Source organism: Mesoplodon densirostris, chromosome 16 (genome assembly GCF_025265405.1).
Source record: "Mesoplodon densirostris isolate mMesDen1 chromosome 16, mMesDen1 primary haplotype, whole genome shotgun sequence".
Lineage (NCBI taxonomy): Eukaryota > Metazoa > Chordata > Mammalia > Artiodactyla > Ziphiidae > Mesoplodon > Mesoplodon densirostris.
Window position 1 is genome coordinate 46692568 of NC_082676.1, and position 23910 is coordinate 46716477.

Consider the following 23910-nt stretch of genomic DNA (forward strand, 5'->3'; position numbering starts at 1 on the left):
ATTTATCAGCACAACACCTCTTGCCGTTCTACTCTTTCATTTGTCTGCTCTCAATAATTATTTAAGCTTTATTAGGTATTTATCAGGTAAACTGTCAGCTTCTGAAGTTTGCTTATTGTAGCCAGAGTTCGAGAAGGGCAATTTGTAGGAATCTCATAGCTCACACGGCAAATCCTCTCTCTGGATTGGAATTATGATATGAACATGATGTTTTATGAGATAATAGAGGAAAAGTTCCAAATTCTGGGGTTTGATATATATTTTTTTCCTCTGAGCTTTCCTGAGAAAGAAATATGTGTAAGCAGCTCAAATGGCTGGGTATTGGCAAGGAGGGTGTGGAAATGTAGTCAGTATGGGGAGTCAAGAAGGAGCAGATGAATGGTCCAGCTCAGATGGCCTTTATTTAATTAATTTATTTAATTTTCCAACAGTTTTTAATGAAAAATTTCAAACAGACTGAAAAGAAAAAAATATATATATATTTTTTGGCTGCGTTGGGTCTTCGTTGCTGCACGCGGGCTTTCCCTAGTTGCGGTGAGCAGGGGCTACTCTTTGTTATGGTACATGTGTTTTCATTGCAGTGGCTTCTCTTGTTGTGGAGCACAGGCTCTAGGTGCGTGGGCTTCAGTAGTTGTGGCATGCGGGCTCAGTAGTTGTGGCTCGCGGGCTCTAGAGCGCAAGCTCAGTAGTCGTGGCGCACGGGCTTAGCTGCTCTGCGGCATGTGGGATCTTCCTGGACCAGGGCTCAAACCCATGCCCCCTGCATTGGCAGGCGGATTCTCAATCACTGTGCCACCAGGGAAGTCCAAAAAATAATTTTTCAATGAATACTATATAATTATCACCTATATTCTACAATCAACATTTTAGAATATTTGCTTTGTCATATATCTATCATCTATCCATCCATTAATCTTATTTTTGATGCATTTCAAAGTCTATTACAGACATCAATGTAATTCACCTTTAATTACTTCAGTATACATACCATTAACTAGAGTTTACTATTTGTTTACAGTTCTTTTTTGGGGGTGTTATTTACATATAGTGAATGCATTGATATTAAATATACCATTTGATGTGTTTTGACAAATGCACACGTCTGTATAACCCAAACCATCACTCCAGAAAGTTCCCTCATATCTCCTCCAGTCAATCTCTGCACCATCCCCATTCCCTGCAAAAGGTAAGCACTGTTCTGATTTTTTTTTTTTTACCATAGAATTGTTTGCCAGTTCTAGGATTTTACATGTGGAAGCATAAGCATAGAGTACATACTTTCTTGAATAACGCTTCTTTCACGTATCATGTTTTAAAGCCTCATCCATGCTGTGTGAGTCAGTAAATTATTCCTTTTGATGGCTGAGCTGTAGTTCATTGAACGAATATCTCAGGTTTTGATTACTCATTCTCCTGCTGATGGGCACCTAGACTGTTTTCAGTTTTGGGAAATTATTAACAAAGCTTATATAAACATTCTACACGATACTTCTTGTGAACATATGCTTTCATTTCATTTGGGTAAACATCCAGGGATGAAATTACTGAGTCATGGGTTAGATGCATGTTTAGTTTTTTGAAAAACTGCCAGAACTTTCCAAACTAATTGTATCTTTTTACATTCCCATCAGCAACATCTGAGAATCCCAGTTCCACATCCTCATCAACAGTGGTGCTGTCAGTCATTTTAATTTTAGCCATTCAGATGGGTGTGCAGTAGTATATCATGTAGTTCTAATTTCATTTCCTGAATGACTAATGAGGTTGAGCATCTTTTTTCATGATTATTGGCCATTCATTAATCTTTCTTCATTAAATGTCTGTGCAAATCTTTGCCCATTTTTATTGAATTGTCTGTCTTTTTATTATTGAGTTGCAGGAGTGATGTATATATTCTGGACACTAGTCCTTTGTCAGATATATGTTTTGCAGATCTTTTCCTCAATCTGTGGCTTGCCTATTTGCTTTCTCAATAGTGCTTTTTTTAAAAAAATTAATTAATTTATTTATTTATGGTTGTGTTGGGTCTTCGTTTCTGTGCGAGAGCTTTCTCTAGTTGTGGCAAGCGGGGGCCACTCTTCATCGCGGTGCGTGGGCCTCTCATTATCGCGGCCTCTCTTGTTGCGGAGCACAGGCTCCAGACACGCAGGCTCAGTAATTGTGGCTCACGGGCCCAGTTGCTCCGTGGCATGTGGGATCTTCCCAGACCAGGGCTCGAACCTGTGTCCCCTGCACTGGCAGGCATATTCTCAACCACAGCGCCACCAGGGAAGCCCTCAATAGTGCTTTTTGATGAGCAGAAGTTTTTAATTTTTATGAAGTCTGATTTAACCATGTTTTCTTTTATGGTTATTGTCTTCCTTAATTCTGTCTAGGAAATCCTGGCTACCTCCAAGTCACAAAGATATTTTCCCAGTTTCTTCTAGAAGCTTCTAGAATTTATGATCCATATCAAATTAATTTTTGTATATGTGTAAGGCAAGGGCCTAAATTCGGTTTTCCGTGTTAGTATCCAGTTCTTCCAGCGCCATTTGCTGGAAAGGCTTTCCTTTTCTCCATTAAAATGACTTGGTGCCTTTGGTGAAAATCAAATGTTTATAGATATATGAGTCTACTTCCAGACTCTCTATTCTGTCCCACCGATCTATTGGGGGGTCCTTATGTCAGTTCATACAGTTTGGATTAATGTAGCTTTTATAATAAGTCTTGGAGACAAGTTCCATAAGCCCTCTAACTTTATTCTTTTTTAAAGGGTTGGTTTGGATATTCTAAGTTCTTTGCATTTTCATCTAAAATTAGCATGTCAATTTCTTTTTAAAAATCTGTTGGGATTATGATTGGGATTTCAGTAAATCTAAGGGGAGAATCTAATTTGGGAAGGCTTGTCATCAGTTTTGAGTCTTCCAATTCATGAATATGGGCTATCACTCCAGTTATTTAGATCTTCTTCTTCTTTTTTTATTTTTTTTTAACAGTTTAACTCATTTATTTCACCATCAGATGGACTTTAAATTCATGAGGTGGAGTGCAAGCCAAGTTAAATACCGCTGGGCTCTCTAGCTCCTTGAACTCTGCTGAAATGGATGATTAATCTGGCTGTAGAGCACTGAAGGGGTTGCAACAGTGTAGGTGAGCAGTAATGTCCTGAACCAGAACAGAGGCAGTGGAATGGATTCAGAGGGCAGAGTGTTTGAAGGGGGTAAAAACCACAGGGCTATAGTAGCATAATAGGAGTTATACAATCCTTTTTATTTCTGTTTCTGGTTGATACAGCAAAGAGAGGTAGTTTTTTTTTTTTTTTTTTTTTTTTTTTTGCAGTACGCGGGCCCCTCACCACTGCGGCCTCTCCCGCTGTGGAGCACAGGCTCCGGACGTGCAGGCTCAGCGGCCATGGCTCACGGGCCCAGCCGCTCCGCGGCACGTGGGATCTTCCCGGACCAGGGCACGAACCCGTGTCCCCTGCATCGGCAGGCGGACTCTCAACCACTGCGCCACCAGGGAAGCCTGGTAGATATTTTTATACCATAGTTTTCACAGGCAGAAACCGAAGCTCCAAAAAGTCACAGATGAGGACATCTATTGTTTTTGCTAGACTGGCATCCACTCTATGCACTTTTTGGGTAACCGAAGCCAGGTTTTCTTTTGGGGAAATCACCCATCCTCCATTTTCAGTTCATGAAATTGGGGTAAGACTGATGAATCCTCCAACTCTAGAAGTGGGCATATGACCAGGTTTGGCTGATGGGTACAGATTAGTCCTCTGACCAGAGTCACTTTTCATGTGTGGAATGGCTCCCTGACCTAGACCAGCACAATGCCACTAAGTTCTGGAGTTTTGCTTAGGAAGACTGTGGGAGAGAAGCTCTTTCTCTGATGGGGCTTGAAACAGTGAGGTTGTAATATGTGTAAGACTGGGGCTGTTGGGGGCTTCCATGGGGGAGGGGTGCCTAAACTGAAGCCAGTGAAGAGGAAAAGAGAATTAAGAAGAGATGGAGGGCTTCCCTGGTGGCGCAGTGGTTGAGAGTCCGCCTGCCAATGCAGGGGACACGGGTTCGTGCCCCGGTCCGGGAGGATCCCACATGCCGCGGAGCGGCCGGGCCCATGAGCCATGGCCACTGAGCCTGTGTGTCCAGAGCCTGTGCTCTGCAATGGGAGAGGCCACAACAGTGAGAGGCCCGCGTACTGCAAAAAAAAAAAAAAGAAGAGATGGAGATCTAATGACATCTAGGCCTGGACTTAACCATTCCTCAAGAGCCCACATCTGTACCTTTCAGTTACATGAAACAGAAAGAGCTTATATTATCATCATTATTATTACTGTTATTATTTCCTTATATTATTTTTTTTATTGGAGTATAATTGCTTTACAATGTTGTATTAGTTCTGCTGCACAGCGAAGTGAATCAACCATATGCATACACACATCCTCTCCCTCTTGGACCTCCCCAGCCCCCATCCCACCCAGCTAGGCCATCACAGAACACTGAGTTGAGCTCCCTGTGCTATACAGCAGGTTCCCACTAGCTATCTATTTTACACATGGTAATGTATTTATGTCAAATCTAATCTCCCAGTTCATCTCACCCTTCCCTTCCCCCCTGTGTCCACATGTCCATTCTCTACGTCTGCCTTTCTATTCCTGCCTGGCAAATAGGTTCATCTGTACCATTTTTCTAGATTCCACATATATACGTTAACATACGATACTTGTTTTTCTCTTTCTGACTTACTTCACTCTATATGACAGATTCTAGGTCCATCCACATCTCTATAAATGACCCAATTTCACTTATTTTTATGGCTGAGTAATATTCCATTATATGTATGTACCACATCTTTATCCATTCATCTGTCGATGGATATTTAGGTTGTTTCCATGTTCTGGCTATTGCAAAATAGTGCTGCAATGAACATTGGGGTACATGTGTCTTTTTGAATTTTGTCAGAATGGCCATCATGAGAAAATCTACAAACAATAAATGCTGGGGAGGGTGTGGAGAAAAGGGAACCCTCTTGCACTGTTGGTGGGAATGTAAATTGATACAGCCACTATGGAGAACAGTATGGAGGTTCCTTAAAATACTAAAAACAGAACTACCATATGACCCAGCAATCCCACTGCTGGGCATATACCCTGAGAAAACCATAATTCAAAAAGACACATGTACCCTTATATCATTTTGGGTAGTATTTTCTATCACTTAACCAAGAGCCTTGATCAATACAGCCCTTCGGCTAGAGAAGTGGGAATGGAGGGAATGGTGACAATGATGATTTGTGGGAACCTTCAGATCTGAAAGTCTGCACTGTCCCCACTGTGTATGTTGAGGGGGAAACATGGAGAAAAAGTTACAACAAAGAACCTCACGCTGATCACAGAAGTCACCTGGAAACCAGGGCTCAAGGCAGGGCACCTGGGACCAAATTCTGGCTCAGCAGCTCATCTCTGAGTGACCTTGACCAAGTCTTCAACCTCCCTGGGCCTCAGAGCCACATCTTTACTTGGGGACATTTATTTATGGGTTTTTTTTTTTTTGGTGAGAATCAGAAATTACAACCATGCTTTGTAATGATAAGATCTGTGAACATGCTACTGATACTGTTACTACTTTTATTATGACTCCCCATTGCTGGATATCACAGAGAGGTCAAATGCCTACGTGTCCCAGGTATCAAATTCAAGCAGCAGATGGGTTACTAGGATTGATGGTCTTCAGGAATCTTGATGAAGGGAGTATGTATCTCTGAGGCAGTGACTATGAGCCTGGAGCCTGGTGTTTGAATGTATGTTAACCCCCTAGGTCCCACTGCAGCTGTGCGTGGTTGATTGACTATCTGCATTTTACCACTTGGGAGATGCAGATCATTATTCAAGACCACACACGGGGCCAGGGGCAGACCTGGGTCTAGAGTCAGTTCTGTTGGACTCTATAGATCCCATCTTTCCACTAAGGGGCTCTGCCTCAGGATTCAGAAAAGTAGTAGGAAGTTGACAGAAAGAAGGAAAAAGATCTGGAATGAGAGATTGTTCTAAATCTGGCCTTAACGTAAATAAAAAGACAAAGTATCCTCAGGACATGGCTGTGAAATCCTCAAGTGGGTAGAAGGCCTGGTTTGATCAGGTGGCTTGATCTCCTAGAATCTTGACTTTGTTAAAGCCCATTCATTTATTTATTCATTCAATTATTTATGGAACATATATTGAACATCTACTATGTGCAAGACCTTGGACTAAGCTTGTGAAGATGAATTAGTCACTGTCTCTTCCCTCAAGGAATTCCATCTGCTAGGGGATGTATTCCTGCAAATACCTTACTCTAGTTCAATGTCATAAGTTCTAAATAGGACTGCGATCAAGATGAACATCATAGGGACTGAGTAATAGAAACTAATCTGAAATGAGGAAGTCTTGAAAAAGGTTTTAAACAGGAGGAGGGGCATCTGAGCTGGGTTTTGAAGAATACATAGGAGTTCGTCATATGCACAAGGTGAGGGAATGTGCACACCTGAAAGAGGGAACAGCCTGAGGAAAGGTAGAGAGACACACATAGTTGGAGAATAAATAGTTGTTGGATCTGGTTGGAGCATGGGAGGTGGGGTGTGTAGGAGATGAGCTTGGAGAATTCGGCAGGGCCAAAGGACGAGTAAACACTAAGATAGGATCTGGATATTATCCTGGGTGTGATGTGTAGCCTTTGAAGGAGTTTAATCCTGGAAGTGACAAGGATAAATCTGAATTTGCAAAGCTGGCCCTTGCTGCTCTTGGAGGATGGATTAGAGGCTGCCAAGCTTGGGGTAGGGAGGTCACAGAGGGGGCCACTGAGCTCAACAAGGGCAGTAACCACGTGGACTTGAGTTAGGACTTGAGTTAGTGTTTCAGAAGCTGCTAAATGCAAGATTTGAGGTCCAAAGGGCCTTTCACAGCAGACCTCTCTGCTTGTACACTTCCAGTCTCACTACTTTATAGCTTCCCTATATCTCTGAGTTTCCCAGAGACCATTCTGAAAGGTGTGGTTCCCCTTTCCCCCATTCTTATCTATGGGCTCCTGGAAGGAAGAGATAGAACATCTAACTGAAGGAGGCTGAGAAGACTAGCCAGAGAGGGCTCCCTCCTGCAAGAAGGCTGTGAAGATGGGGGCAGTTTCAGTGGACCCCAACTCAAGTCGAGGAAAGGAAATCAAAGACTCTATTATCCTTACCTGCATGGAGAGCTGGAAGAGAAGAGACCAAAGGCCAGATTCCTTCTGCCTTGGAATTCTCTTTAGATTCAGAACAAAACACATGACCAAGCAACATCCAGATAAGTCCTCAGACCATCTAGGCCAGGGATCAGTAAATATTTTTTTCAAGGGCCGCATAGTAAATACTTTAGATGTTGCTGGCCCTAAAGTCTCTGTTGCGATTACTCAGCTCTGCTCTTGCAACATGAAAGCAGCCACAGAAGACACATAAATGAATGAGTTGGCTGTGTTCTAATCACACTGCATTTATAGAAACAGGGGGTGGCCCTACACCTGTACAGTTGTGCCGAGAACAGGAACACTTTGGAGGCTTAGCCCAAGTCATCGTTCTGCCTTAAGCCTGGTGGGCTCTATCAAGCCCCAGGGGAACCTCTTGCTCCATGGTTCCCCCTCCCATTAAAGCTGTCCGCAATTTTCCCAACATGTCTACTCCGTTTCTATGGCTGGCCTGAGTCCCTGATGAGCAAGCTCTTCTCCCCATGGGGCGGGGCTGGGGAGGGCTAATTTCCTACCTTGCTCGTCGACCATTTGCTTAGAACTTTGGAACCTAGAACCACAGGTTGGGTACTGATTGCCCAACATCAGGTGCCGTATTGTCTGGATCATCCTGAAATCCTGCCTCATCTGAGCAGACCCTCTTGACAGCATCATATGTGCAAACACCACGTGGGACTCTGGTTTCCATAGGCAGGTCAGGGACCCCAGGTGGATCCCGTTCTGTTCTCCTCTGAGTCTTCCACTTAGAGACCTCTCCCTCCTGTCGGAGGCCAGGCTGCCAGGTTGGGGTCTGGGTTGGGAGTCACCGGTCCGGTAGGCGACTGGGGGTAGGAGAAAGAGCAGATGGGAGGAGAAATCAGGAACTCCTGGTCCAACTGAGGCGTATAAATTGCCTAGCTGCTGTGAAGCGTTTTAAATGTTTTGACAATCCCCAGTCCATCAGAGCCTTTAATTGGGTTTTGACTGAGTTGTTCTATATGTAAATACCAGTTACTGGTGAGGTTGTTTATAGCCAAACTGTCTGTTTATGCAAATTGTGTTCCAAGATCGCAGTGGTTTCATTGCAGAATAAAAACATTCCCTTTATTTAATGCCAAAATCGCTCCCTTCTTGGGCTGGGGTTTATTTTCCTGTTTGACTTTTAAATACAGCACAGCAATTTGGTGAGCTGGAGGAGGGGATACGGTTCCCATCCAGCTGAGGCCACAAGGCCTCCCAAAGAGGCAGGCAGTGAAGCTGGCAATTTGGCTTTCACAGATGCAGTGTGCAGCTCTCTCAGCCCAGCATCCCCTCAAGGTAGATGAAGGCCCTCCTTGTCCCTCGAAGCAGCCGTGTTTGGGCGGTTCTTACGACTGTAAAGCTGTCCTTGATAACGATTTGGAATTTGCCCTCTTGAAACTGACCCTCTGTTTTCACCAGTCTCCTAACTCCTCATCTCTCACCTGGATGATTAGAATAGCCTCTCTCTTCCCTTGAATAATCCCCTCAAAGCCCAGAGTGGACTTTTGGGAACACAGATCTCTCCTGTCTCACTGCCTTTTGCCCTCAAGATAAAACCCATGGTCTCTCGGATGGTCTATTTGATGCTCTGTGATCAGGACACATTTCTCATATCCTTGAACCCTAAACTCCAGCTTTACTGAATCGCTTCAAGGCTTTTATCCCTGGCCTCTCAATTGATGTCGAGGAAATAAAATGTCAGACTGGTGCCACAGCACATTTGTTCATCTCAGTATTTACCAAGTATACCAAATTTAACCCTGGTGACACAGCAGTGACCAACACAGAGAATGGCTCTGCCCTCATGGAATTCATCTTCTAGTGGAGCTCACATATAAATTTCTGGCTTCCAGTCTCAGCTGGTGAATGCTTCCTCCTGCAGGACCACACTCAACACAAGTTCAAGCCTTTCCTCTTAACAAGCTCACTGCCACCATTTCCCCCTCCCTCAGCAAACTAACCATTCTTCTGTTTTGCAAAGAAAATTATAGTCAGGAGGAAAAATTCCCTCATCATCCTTTTCTTCTCCACCTGAACCCCACGCCTTCTTCCACCTCCCTCCATTTTCATTTCAGAGGGCAAGCGTGAAAGGTGAACCCGCCTGTATCCCGGAGACCACATCCCCCCACCCACTCCGGGTTTCTGCTCTGGTGACTGCTGTTCATTTCTCCTACATGTTTATCTCTGCCTTGTTACGGTTTGCCATCACCATTTCTACATGCTCAGGAACCTCTCCCGCTTTAGAATAATAGCTTTATAAGAATACTCTCTCAATGCCATGCTCATAGGTTCTCAAACTCAAACAGCAGGAGATTTTGAAAGCAGATGCCTCGGCTACATCACAGAACAATTAACAGAGTCTGTGGTGGTGGTGAGCCCCGGAATCAATATGTTTTGAAACTTCCCGGGGTGATTCTATCACCAACCAGGGTTGAAAATCATTGCTATTGTCTTATTGCTTCCCTTCCTGCCATAGAAAATCTATTTAAAATTAGCCCAAGATAATGTCTCTGTTTCCCGTCCTCTTACTGACTCCTCAATCCAATGCCATCCAGCTTTGTTCTATCAATTTACTAAAATTGCTTTGAAAATTTCACTAGTAACGCTCTATATCTAAATCCAGCTATCACTCCACTTGATTCCTGGAGCATTTGATAGCATTGACTGCGCCTTCCTTCTTGCAATGGCCTCTCTGGCTCCCGTGATACCAGCCTTTGCTGCTTATTCTGTATTTATTCCTTTTCAGCCTCTTTTATGGGCTTCCTTCCTTCAGCCACGTTTTTGGATATTGGTGTCCCTAGCATTTCATTCTCTTTTCTCCCTGGCTGAGTCAATCTATTATTTCCATCTCTATAATGGTGTTTCCTAATTTCCATTTTTAGCCCAACCTTTTTCAAGCTCCACATCCTTCTCTTCCACTACCTGTTGAATGTCTCACATGCCTGTTCCTTAAACCAGATTCGCCTCTTTTACTCTGCATCTCCTCATATGACCTCATCAGGATACCCAATCCTGAAATCTAGGGTCAGTTTTGTTTATTTCTCTAACTCTCTTTCACATGGAATTGGTCACTGGGTTCTGAACAATTCCACAGCCTAAATACTTATTGAGTCTCTCTGCTTCTCTCCCATTCCCCAGATCATAGTCACTGTCTTAGCTCAGGTCTTCGTTTCTCTCTTAGATCGCTTTCTTAGTCTCACCTCCTTTAAGCCATTCTCCACGCTATCATCACAGTGATTTCTCTATAAAATCTGACCGTACATTTCCTCCTTAAAGCTGACCTTTCAAAGACTCTCTGTGGCACAGATATTGAAATCCAAGGTCCTCGAGATGTGTGTGGTTGTTACAGTTGGATAGAAATATGACTTACAGAAAAATGCCAATAGATGCAGGTATGGGATGAGTGCTTCTTTAATGTAGGCAAAGACAAGATTTTCAACACACAGAGCAGGAGGGTGGAAAGACCAACTTCCCTGACCTTCAGGTCCCATGACTTGAGCTTCAGTTTCCATGAATGCACCCCACTGCTCCAACAGGTCCTGGAGATGATCCCTTTTTGCAGTTTTGGTTTGTTTTTATTTCCCTATCAAGTGAAGTAGAGATGCTGGTTATGTGCATGTCTGACCACCAAGTGCCAGTAAAGGATAATAATGCCAACACACATTTTGGGGTACTTCCTTCAAGGATGGCAGAATCCAAAGTCGATTTTGCACGTTTTCTTCCCCCAGCCTCACTGCCAGGGAGGTCCAGCCTTAATGCCTGTTCAGTCTATTCTGAAACCTGGCCTCTGCCTCCGCCTCTCTCTCCAGCCTCATTTTCTGCTGTGCCCTACCTCACACCATACGCTCCAGCCACACTGAAGTACCTGCAGGTATATAAATGTGTCATCATTCCTTTTGCATCATTGCATTTGTCCGTATAGCTCCTCATGCATGGAGCCCGGATATTTCCTTCTTATCCTTCAAGATTCACTCAGCATATATTCAAATTGATGACATTAATTTAAAGATGACAGATTATGTTGAGTCACTTAAATAGCTTTTCATTGGCAATGTGAATATGGTATTGACAGTTTCAGGGAAAGATCTTTTGAGTGTATTGTCAGTGTTATGATGGAAAAAAATCTTTTCAAATTCTGACAACTGCAAAATTTTTTTATCTGCATCATGATAGTTAAGACTATGAACTTGAGAAGCCAACATGAGTGGGTTAAAATTCTGTTCCTACCATTTATTAGCTAGGGACTCAGGCAAGTTATTAATATCCCTGTGCCCCCAGCTTCCTTATTTACAAAATGGGAGGATAATAGATACATCACAGTGTTGCTATCATGATTAAATTATCTTATATAAGTAAACTTTTATGAGCGTTTGATGTTTTCATGGGTATTATACAAGAGAGGAAACATCACTTAGCATAAAACGTTTTTTTATTAATCCATCTCTTTTTGTACGTTTTTCATTAAGGACCACTTAAGGAAACACAACTTTAAACCATATTGATCCTTATACAAGCATAAACTCAGGCATTAAAATTTTATGACAGCACCTCTAGATGAGATGGGCTCATCTCTCAGGGGATCTTGTGTCTGCAATTTTGCCTTGTCTTCACTATATGGAACTACTATTAGTTGAACCAGCTGGACCTTAAGAGTCAAGAAGTTGAGAAAGCTAAGGTTAATTGAATTTCTCCAAGAATAATAACCCACAGGCAAGTTTGCTTATTATAAAATGAAATAAACGCCTTCCTTAAAACTTTGCTTAAAAAAGATGCATAATAAAATTAAATGCAGCATTATCTCCCTCCCTCCCACCCTCCCTATCCCACCCCTCTAGGTGGTCACAAAACACCGAGCTGATCTTCCTGTGCTATGCAGCTGCTTCCCACTAGCTAGCTATTTTACGTTTGGTAGTGTATATATGTCCATGCCACTCTCTCACTTCATCCCAGCTTACCCTTTCCCCTACCCGTATCCTCAAGTCCATTCTCTAGTAGGTCTGTGTCTTTATTCCCCTTTCACCCCTAGGTTCTTCATGACATTTTTTTTTCCCCTTAGATTCCATATATATTTGTTAGCATACGGTATTTGTCTTTCTCTTTCTGACTTACTTCACTCTGTATGACAGACTCTAGGGGGCCTCTGGATCTTGAAGGGAAGTCCTCCACAGGAGGTCCTCACATCTTAGGGGACACCAGGTGGTTGATGTTTACACATATGGGGGCGGTAAGTGACAGGTTCTGGGAGTGGCTAGAGCCTTGACTGTCCTCTGCTGTTGGTGAGATGCTGCCAGAAGCTAGAGAGAGCGAGTCCCTTCTCCCCTTCTCCTACCAATCTTTCAGCAATGCCTCCTTCTGGCAAAACCCAAAAGGAAGCCAGGCATCAAGGAATTCTGGGATATGAAGTATGCAGGCAGCCAGCCCCACAATCTCAGAGTAGAGCAGAGGTTGGCAAAGTACAGCCCACAGGCCAAATTTAGCCTCCTTTCATGTGGCCCACAATTTAAGAATAATTTTACATTTTTAAATGTTGAAAATAATCAAAAGAAGAATAATATTTTTGACATGTAAAAATTATATAAAATTCAAATTTCAGTGTCCATGAATTCCAGCCAGGTTCATTGGTTTATGTGTTGCCTCTGGTTACTTTTGTGCTACAGTGGCAGTGTTGAGCCTTTGTGACAAATACTTAGGCCCGCAAAACCTAAAATATTTACTATTTGGCCCTTTACAGAAAATGTGTACCACCCCTGCAGTATGGTTTAGAGAGTTTTTTGGGGGCTGAGAGATAATAAGTAAGATAATAAATGACCCCTTGCAGAACAAAAATGATGACTGAAGGAGTTAGTATGTGTAAAGTACTTATTAGAGATTTTTAACATACAGCAAATACTTAACCCATTACGAGTGCTGTATACCAGACACTAGGCTAGGTTTTGGGGCGTCAGAGATGAATAAGGCATAGTTATGACTTCCAGGAGATCCCAGCTCAGTAGTGGTGGAAATTGGGTAAGAAAAAAAATCAAAGCAATATAATAAATGCATTATTAATATCCTACTGTTTGCCCTTGCTGTTCTGGGCTGCAGGAGAGATGCCACAAAAATAAGGCCTCAGGCATTTCCTGTACTAGAACAGGTGTGGTCCCACCATACCCCCCATATACTGCTAGTGTAAATATTTGCCTTAGGACCTGTCTTTCCTCTAAAATGAGGCGGCCATCTCCAGATCTCCAGAGTCTTATCTATTATACAGTTGACAATAGGCACCTGTATATATGTGTGTTGAATGACTGAAAGAACAAATTGGGATTAAGCAATGTTCCATTCAGAAGGCACGTTCTCATCTAGTCCAGTCTCTTCAAATGGAGAAATTGAGTTTCAAAGAGTTTATGCAGCTCACCCTCTGGGTGGTTGGATTAAGGAAAAACCTGCCTTTTCAGAGCAGGTATAGCCTGATGCCAAGGCACATGGCTTGGTGGGCAGAGCTCAGACCAGAATTTCAGCTCACCCCTCTTCAGCTGGAGGCCTTGTGCAGTACGTAACTTGTACAACCTTACAGGGCAGTCCCAACCTGCCTGCATCAGATCTTTCTCCAGTGTCTGCCTCCCTGCACCCATAAGCCTCTAGTTTCAATTCCTCTACCTTTTCCAAAACATCCCTTGAGGTGCAGGTGGGTGGGGGAGATGATGTATTTACAGCTTGGTGTTTGAGAAAGATCCCATAGTGAAAGGGATCCTAAATCTTCCTGCAATTGGGCTGCACACTAATCACTTCCAGGTCCTGGGGCTGGCAGCTGGCATGGCTCTAAGTAGCCGGCTGTCACGCCCTCGCATACATATTCCTGTTGTCAGAATTAATAAGGTACAATTGCTTGGGGCCTTGTTACCCAAGAATTAAACTTTGGATTTTATCGTGCAACCTCGAGGATGCTTTTACGGAATCAGAAGCGTTTGGCCATTAAATACTACTAATATTCATCGTTCCCACATGGGTGCTTCACATCCTGCTCCATTCACAGTGTGATTAAGGAATTAATTGATTTGGATGAGATTGGCACATGCTCTTGACCATAAAATGATGAGTCCTTTATGAAGCTGTGCATATAGCGGGCTTGCTGCCGCCCTCAAGGCTGGTAAGTGGGAGCTCATGGGCATTTGGGACCAAGCCCAGATCACAGTGACACTTGCCTCTGGCCAAAGAAATCTGTAGATCCTCCAAGAGGCTTCAGAGTCCAGCTCTTCCTCCTTCCAGTTCCCTCCCTCTTCCCTTTCTTCCTCCCTCTTTCTCTCTCTCTTGCTTCCTCCTTTCTAATTTATATCTTCCCTTTCCCAAACTTCTACCTAACACGCTCTCTCCCTCCCTCTCTTTTTCCTTCTCTCCCTTCCCCGATATCTTATTAAAACACCCATTTTCATTCTCTGCCTTAAATTTCTAGGAATCCCTTAACCTCACTTGAACCTGATCTGCTTTTCTGTTGGGAGAATTTCGTTCCCCAAAACAGAGGCCCACTCAAACTGGCCCACCCAAGAGGGGTCCTAATAAGACAAACACGTGGAGTTGTAAGGAGACCAGAACCTCTTAATTCTAGAACAGAGCCTCTAACAGGGTCAAGCCTCGTGGATACAGGCCTTGGATAGGACGGAAGTTCTGGATTTCGGTGCCTGCAGTTTGTGGTGAAAACATATAATAATGTTTACTGAATGTTTCCTGTGTACCAGGCACTGTGCTAAGTGCTTTATGTGGTTTATAGATCACTGACTCCGATGGGAGAGACAGGGGCTCAGAGAGGTTGCCTGCCTTGCACTATGGAACTCAGCAAGTAAGTGACTGAGTGGGAACTCAAACTCAGACAGCCTTTCCCACCTGGTACTTGGTCCGTGTTCAGTGGAGTACGTTGACATTAACCTAACTCATATACACTCAGCCTACACACGGTTTATCAGGGTGCCATTGGCCCCACGTCAGCCTCATTACTGATCAGATCTTCTCCCAGGGCTGTCTGGCAGCCTCTTCCAACCTCCCTTGTCTCCATGTGCGGTCATGTGACTCTCTCTCCCTAACGGAATGTGAATATAAGTGATGTGTGTGAATTCTAGGTCAAGGTGGCTAAGAAGTGGATGTGCTTTTCCTCTCTTTTCCCTTCTCTCTGGAGACAGAGGAACTTTGATTCTCCAGGGGCTTGTAGAGGTTAATATGCAAGAAGCTTGGGTCCCTACATCACCACACGGAGGAGTGCTCCCCCCCCACCAGGATATCTGAAATATCACATGAGCAAAAAATGATCTCCCATTTCATTAAGCCTCTGCCATTTTGAATTTATTTGTTACAGCATCTGGAGTTACCTGAACAAATACAGTTTGCAAACCCCACATAGGAAGATAGCGTTGTTGGCAAGGGATCTCAAGCAATGCTTTATCCAGGACTCGGGACCTCTTGCAGATCAGACAGCAAGGACACTGGCAATGACCATGATGTAACTCATTTGAGGCAGACCTTTGCACTCTGGTCTTCATACACTGCCCTTAATCAAGAGTGATATGAAGCAAAGGAGGGAGATGCAGCTGTGGAGGAGAGGGAATTGCTTTCCTGTGAGAGAAGGGCCACAGCTAGGTTGCCTTAAGGGAAATAAAGTGATATTCCTTTTCTTTCTGACTTTGAGGATGAAAGCTAATACCTATTACACTAAAAAAACAAGCCACGTCATATCATGTCTCTGCTTGAAACCAGTGGCTTCTCAGTTCACTCCTAATAAAAGCCAAAGTCCTTACTTCGGAACATAATCTGTTCCCCTCTGCTTTTACCTCCCATCACTCTCCTTGCTGTTGCTTGTACATGTTCCTGTCTCAGGGATTTTGCATTTGTTTCTTCTGCTTAGAATACTTCTCCCACTTATCCTCATGGTTTTCTCTCACCTCCTTTAAGTCTTCTCATGTATCATCTTTCAACACCATCCCTGCCAACTGTATTTGAAATTATACCTCTTACCCCACTCTACTATTCCCCTAATATGTTATCAAACTTATTTGTTTATTCATTGTCTCTTCACCAGATTGTGAATTTCATAAGGTGAAGATTTTTTATTTTTGTTTACTATTGTACACTGGATCCTGGGATAGTGTTTGGAATATCATAGGCACTTCACAAATACTTGTTGTCTAACCACATTCTGTCCTATATTGAGATGCTGTTTAGTGGCATTGCTGTTGACTGTGTTAGTGAACAAATAAATGAATTGATGAATGGGTGTATGGGTGGATGGGTGGAAGGATGGATGACTAGTTGGACCAGTTTCCCTATTAATCATCTCACAGTGAAGGTTTGGGCTTGCCCCCATGTCACGCCTCACACATGACACGTGGTAGACCAAAATAATTGGGTGGATTATTATTGTTTTTGTTTTTAAATTAATAAAATTTATTTTTTAGAGCAATTTTAGTTTCATAGAAAAACTGAGCAGAAAGTACAGAGAGTTCCCATATACTCCATCTTCACACATTCACCACCTGCTCCAGTATCGATATCCTGCACCACAGTGGTAGCTTTCTTACAGTCAATGAACCTACACTGATACATTATTTAATATCTCCTAAAGTCCATAGCTTACATTAGGGTTTACTCTTGGTGTTGTGCATTCTATGGGTTTGGACAAATGTATCATGACATGTATCCACTATTGTAGTATGACACAGAATAGTTTCACTGCTCTAAAATTTGTTTTCTGCTTATTTATTCCTTCCTGTCCCCCTAACCCCTGGCAACCACTGATCCTTTTACTGTCTCCATAGTTTTGTCTTTTTCCAGAATGTCATATAGTTGGAATCATACAGGATGTATGTAGCCTTTTCAGATTGGTTTCTTTTAATTAATAATATGCATTGAAGTTTCCTCCATGTCTTTCAATGGTTTGATAGCCCATGTCTTTTTAGTGCTAAATAATCCTCATTTTTGAATGTACCACAGTTTATTTATTCACCTTTTGAAGGACATTTTGGTTGTTTTGGCAGTTATGAACAAAACTGTTACAAACATCTGTGTGAAGATTTTTTTTAATTTATATTTTATTTTTTATTTAGAATAATTTTTTATTGGAGTATAGTTGCTTTACCATATTTTGTTAGTTTCTACTGTATAGCAAAGTGAGTCAGCAATATGTATACATATATCCCCTCTTTTTTGGATTTCCTTCCCATTTAGGTCACCAGAGCATTGAGTAGAGTTCCCTGTGCTATATAGCAGGTTCTCATTAGTTATCTATTTTATACAAAGTATCAATAGTGTACATATGTCAATCCCAATCTCCCAGTTCATCCCCCCCACCCCCGCCTTTCCCCGTTGGTATCAATATGTTTGTTCTCTACGTCAGTGTCTCTATTTCTACTTTGTAAATAAGATCGTCTATACCAATTATTTCAGATTCTATATATATGCGTTAAGATATATTTGTTTTTCTCTTTCTGACTTACTTCACTCTGTATGACAGTCTCTTGGTCCACCCACATCTGTACAAATGACCCAATTTCGTTCTTTTTTATGGCTGAGTAATATTCCATTGTATATATGTACCACATCTTCTTTATCCATTTGTCTGTTGATGGGTATTTAGGTTGCTTCCATGTCCTGGCTATTGTAATGTGTGAAGATTTTTGTGTGGATCTAAACTTTCAACTTTTGGCATAAATACCAAGTAGTAAAATTGCTGGATTATATGGAAAGAGTATGTTTTATTTTGTAAGAAACTGCCAAACTGTCTTCCAAAGTGGCAACACCATTTTGCATTCCCACCAGCAATGAGAGTTCTTGCTTTTCCACATCCTCACCAGCATTTGGTGTTGCCAGTTTTTTGGATTTTGGTCATTCTAATAAGTGTGTAGTGACATCTCATTGTTGTTTTAATCTGCAATTCCCTAATGACATATGATGATGAACATATTTTCATATGCTTACTTGCCACCTGTATACTTTGGTGAGGTGTTACTTTGGCCTGTTTTTAGATTGGGTTGTTAGTTTTCTTATTGTTGAGTTTCAAGAGTTCTTCATATATTTTGGATAACAGTCTTTTATTAGATATGTCTTTTGCAAATATTTTTTTCCCCAGTCTATGGCTTGTTTTCTCATTTTCTTGAAATTCTCCTTCACAGAACAGAAGTTTTTAGTTTTAGCAGGTAAAGGCATAGTCATGATACATGACAGGTTACAGGTACTAGAATTTTAATGAAGTCCAGCTTATCAGTTATTTCTTTCATGATTGTGCATTTGGTGTTGGATCTAAAAAGTCATCACCATACCCAAGGTCAATTAGGTTTTCTCCTATTGTTATCTTGTAGGAGTTTTATAGTTTTGCACTTTACATTTAGGTCTATGACCCATTTTGAGTTAATTTTTGTGAAGTGTATAAGGTCTATGTTTTGATCCATTTTGTGTCATGTGGTTGTTCAGTTTCTCCAGCACCTTTGGTGTAAAAGATTATATTTGCTCCATTATATTGCTTTTGCTTCTTTGTCAAGATTAGTTGACTGTATTTTTCTGGGTCTATTTCTGGGTTCTCTATTCTGTTTCATTGATTTGTCTATTCTTTCACCAATAGCACACTGTCTTGATTATTCTAGCTCTATAGTAAGTCTTGAAGTTGGGTAATGTCAGTCTTAATATTATGTTGCTTATTCTGGGTCTTTTGCCTCTTCATATAAATTTTAGAATCAGTTTGTCAATATCCAAAAAATGATTTGCTAGATTTTTTTTTTTTTTTTTTTTTTTTTTTGCGGTACACGGGCCTCTCACTGTTGTGGCCTCTCCCGTTGCGGAGCACAGCCTCCGGACGCGCAGGCTCAGCAGCCATGGCTCATGGGCCTAGCCACTCCACGGCACGTGGGATCTTCCTGGACCAGGGCACGAACCCGTGTCCCCTGCATCAGCAGGTGGACTCTCAACCACTGCGCCACCAGGGAAGCCCAGGAACACCTTTTATGTTCATGTTTCATCTGACTGTCCCTCTCCCACTGGTCTGTTCTATCTAACCATCAAGCCCCAACTAAAATATCAGCTCCTATGACGTCTTCCCTGCCCTCAGGATGCTTATGGTCAAGCAGAAAACACAGATATTGAAGAGTAACTATTCATTCAATGTTGCAAGTGTTTAAAAAGGAAACTATCTGGTGTGAGATAGCCTGAGCACATAGCAAGGAACCTGCACCTGTTTTGGGATGGGGGTCCCGCAGGGCTTCCTGGGAAAGTGGTATTTAATCAGAGTATGGATGAGAAATAGGATATGGCCAGATAAAGTGGGGAGGCAAGAATACTTCAGGAGGAAGAAAGAGTTTGTGTGAGGACCCTCAGGGCAGGGAGTGAGGTTGCCGTGAGAGAAGGGAGGACACCATAAGGTGGAGCCAGATCGGGGGACCCAGGGATCCAACCTTTGTCCTAAGGGCAACCAGAAGGTTTTAGGTGGGGACATGCTGGAGACTGGGTCATGAAAGGCAGAGCAGGTCTCTCCCTGGGATCCCACAGTAGTTTTAGCTCTGTTATCACATCTACGTCCCTGCATTGCAGCTCTGTGTTTAAGCATGGTCCTTCTTTCAAGACTGTGAATAACTCCAAGAGAAGGATGGGGTGGCCGGTGAGTGCCCCCCACCCCAGAGTGCAGGCATGGTGGAAGGAAGAAACAAACACAAGAAATTAACATTTAATAAACACAAGCTTTGTGCCAGGCACTGGGTTGGGTGTTTCACCTGCTTTGGGAGGCAAGAGGGCAGAACTTTGACAAGGATGGAGGGAGGGAGGGATGAAAAAAGGAAAGGATGCATCACTCATTTTCAGATTTACCCTAAGGACAAGATCCAGCCTGCAGCCCATAAGATTCAGATTAGATTTGAGCAAGGTCTGCTCCGTGGAGAATGCGGGATGTTAGACACTTAAGTGCATTTTCAAGAGTTTCCTCCTCTGGCAATTGTAAGGGGTGAGCCCAGTTCTCGTGGGGACTGGGTGGTGAAATGATTGTGCCGAGAGGCAGGGGCCAGGCTGGTGGTCCTGTGGAGTCCTCTCCCATCCCTTTCTGGGTGTGACTCAGATCCCCTGGAAGTAATTTGTCCACAAGTGCTAGGGAGAATCTACTGGGCTATTTGGGGAAGGATATCTTGCTGAATTCAAGGTAAATGATGGGCATCAGGTGGCACCTGAAGGCCAGGTAAATTTGGGGAAAATTTCTTAACCTAATTTGCAAAATGGGGCTTGAGCGCAATGACTCTAGCGTTGCTGGAGGGAGAAATATGTCACATGTCTTACGTTCAGTGACGGTTGGGGGTCTTTTCTATGTCTAGTGACCTCTTTTGGGAATGAGGGCCAGATCCATACCTTTGACCTCTTGACAGTCTTTCTCTCCTATTCCTGCTTTCAGAGAGGAGTGGGGGGGAGAGAGAGAGAGAGAGATCAAGTGTGCTCTGAGATAATTTTAATTCTTCCCCTTTCCAGAGGGAGAGAGGGAAGAGAGCACCTTTTGTTCACCTCCATGCCACTGCGCTGTGATATAGACTTTCAGAGATATTCATGTTGTGATTTATTCAATTCTTTTTCTCCGCTGATTTTAATTAAGTTCCTGAGCTGTCTCCAAGCCTGGGGAGTGGGAACAAAACATGAAACATTGAGAGCCAAATGCTTTTCCTTTGCAATTGAGTTTTTCCGAGTTCTTAAAGTGCTTCACGGGAGAGAAGGAGAGAGGCATCCAGAGGCTGAGGCATTTCCTGTGCTCCATCAGTCCCTAAATAATAAACATAAAAATTAAAATCTGGTTAAGAAAAATCACAGAAGTCATTACAGCTTGGTGGCTGATGGGGACTTTGATCAAACCTTTTATGCAATTTCACAGTTTCTGGGGGACTTCACTGAGCTGGCATTGATCTTGTTCGTGCCCGATGGGTTGTTTTCTCCCAGCAGACACAGTGCGGAGAGCACAGGACCTGCCACCTCCCAAACCAATTCCACCTTTGGATCTAAGTTCATGTCATGCTTTTTAAGGGCAATGCCATGGCAGCTTCTGGACCAGTTCCTTGGATTCCCATCAGGCACAGCCCACACCGGACCTCCAGCAGGCCTTCCCAGAGATATGGAAAGTTAGTGAGGTCCCAGAGCCAGCCTCTGATCCTTGGGCCAGAGGAAGGTCACTGAGTAGCATCTAAAAGCCAGATGGCTGACCACAAGCCTGTGGTCATGGTAATGCTGTGGAAATGGTAAGTTTGAAAATGCACATGCTTTTGGAGCCAGCCTTCGACCTAAGAAGAGAAATAGCCCGTGTATGGACTTCGGCAAAATGGTGAACCCAAGCTGGGTCTAAAGTGGGCAGCCCTGGCCAATAGTTATCACGTGGGAATCCTGGCTTGCTATGGCCGATGTTCTGAATTTTCCAAAAGCCAGAAACAAGGACTTCGAGTCATATGAAAATTTTAAAAAACACCCAAATCTTATACTTAAATATTGAAAACAAATTCCAAAAATTTAAATCACTTTGCTGGTCAAACAACATATATCTGCAGGCTGGAGTTTAGCAGTGGACACTGGTTTTCAATCCCTGACATGTTGTTGAAGAGTGAGTGCTTTGAATCAATGTCCAGGCGCCATCACCTACCAGCTGCATGATCTTGGCAAGTATTTTAACTTCCGAGTCTCCATTTATAAGGACAGTACGTATAGCACGGTGTACTCACAATGTAAAGAGCCTGGTGCACAGTATGTAACCAATAAATGCTATAACGGTTGATGTCATTGTCATTGTTATCTTCTTTTTTTTGCGGTACACGGGCCTCCCACCGCTGTGGCCTCTCCCACCGCGGAGCACAGGCTCTGGACGCGCAGGCTCAGCGGCCATGGCCCACGGGCCCAGCCACTCCGCGGCATGTGGGATCTTCCTGGACCAGGGCACAAACCCGCGTCCCCCACATCGGCAGGCGGACCCTCAACCACTGCGCCACCAGGGAAGCCCCTGTTATCTTCTTCTTTATCATCACCATCATTGTGATATGGTGATTTATAATAAGATATATATATATATATATATATATATATATATATATTTGGTTACTGTCCCTGTTTCTGGCCAAAGAGCTCCTAAAACTCTTGGAATTTCCTAAGCTATGGGGGCAAGAAAGGTGTCTTTAGTTATGTTAACGAGGTGACTTTTGGGGGTTGATTACTAGTTGAGCCAACCTTGCCAGTAGAGGCTTTGAACTTTCAGGCCCATCCTCAGACTCCAGGGAAGGGAGGGGAGGGGCTGGAGATTGAGTTCAACCACCAATGGCCAGTGATTGAATCAATCATGCCTATGTAATGAAGTCATCGTAAAACCCAAAAGGACTGGGTTTGGAGACTTTCTGGGTCGGTGAACACATGGAGATTCAGGGAGAGTGGAGCTCTTGGAGAGGAATGGAAGGTCTGCACCCCTTCTCACATACCCTGCCCTGTGCCTCTCTTCCCCCTGGCTGTTCCTGAGTTAAATGCTTCTATAACTCACTGGTGATCTAATAAGTAAATTGTTTCTCTGAGTTCTGTGAGCCACTCTGGCAAATTGATCAAACCCAAGGAGGGGCTGTTGGAACCTCTGGATGTATAGTCAGTCACAGTGGTAAGTCAGAAGCCCAGGTGACAACTTGGACTCCAGATTGGTCTCCAAAGTGGTATATATATGCACAATGGAATACTACTCAGCCATAAAACAAAATGAAATAGTGACATTTGCAGCAACATGGCTGGACTTCGGGAGTATCATACTAAGTGAAGTAAGTCAGAGAAAGACAAATATCATATGATATCGCTTATATGTGGAATATATCTTGTAATAAACTATAATGGAAAAGAATCTGAAAAAGCATCTATATCTATGTCTATATCTGTATCTATATCTGAATCACTTTGCTATACACCAGAAACGAATGCAACTTTGGAAATCAACTACAATTTAAAAACAATAAAAGAAATGTGAAAAAAAATCATCATGTTGTACACCTTAAACATACACAATGTTATATGTGAATTAAATCTCAATAAAGCTGGGGAAAAGAGAAATGTGATGAAACTTGCAAGTTTCACATTAGACTTACTGAATCAGACTCTGGAAATGGGGCCCAGCGATCAGTTTTTGTTTTAAGATAATTCTAAATTCACATAGTTGTAAGGAATAATGCAGAGAAATCTTTTGTATACTTTTCCCAGTTTTACCCCAATGGTAACATTTAGCAAAACAGTGGGCTGTGCCCCCTCCTTTGGGTGGAACATTGGGGCATTGGGCTGGTTAAGTGGCCTGAAGCTCAAGGGAGTGGCCTCAGCCCAGTCGGGGAGCCCAGGGATCAGTGAACCTGGTTTTTAATGAGATGACTCTGGCCCAGGAAGCCCAGCGAGCAGCCCTGTGCCCTGGGGTCTCCACTTAGAGTGTCTTGAATTAATTCTGTGCTGCAACCAGGTACTAGAATTGAATTATTGAGACACTTACTTCTGGACACGGACAGGCAGATCTTGGGTAGCTTGAGCCTTTACGAGAGCCCCTCAAATCTAATTTTGGGTGTGTATGTCAGCTCTGTATTTTGCTCTGTTGGGAAGGGGCTAAGGGCTTGCAACGAAGACAGGAAAGGTAAGTTTTGTTATGGGATGGAAAAGATTTCACATGTGGGGCATCCAATCTTCCACTGACTGGAGT

The 23910-nt window shown here is 43.0% G+C and overlaps 1 long non-coding RNA gene across 1 annotated transcript in view; it reads left to right on the plus strand.

Annotated features, from left to right (window-relative positions):
- The window catches only part of LOC132476409 (uncharacterized), a 110765-nt gene extending 88854 nt beyond the window's left edge, over window positions 1-21911 (plus strand). Inside the window, exon 3 of the long non-coding RNA XR_009530136.1 lies at window positions 21159-21911. This is a non-coding gene — a long non-coding RNA (uncharacterized LOC132476409). The remainder of the gene's footprint in view (window positions 1-21158) is intronic.
- The last annotated feature ends 1999 nt before the right edge of the window (window positions 21912-23910 follow it).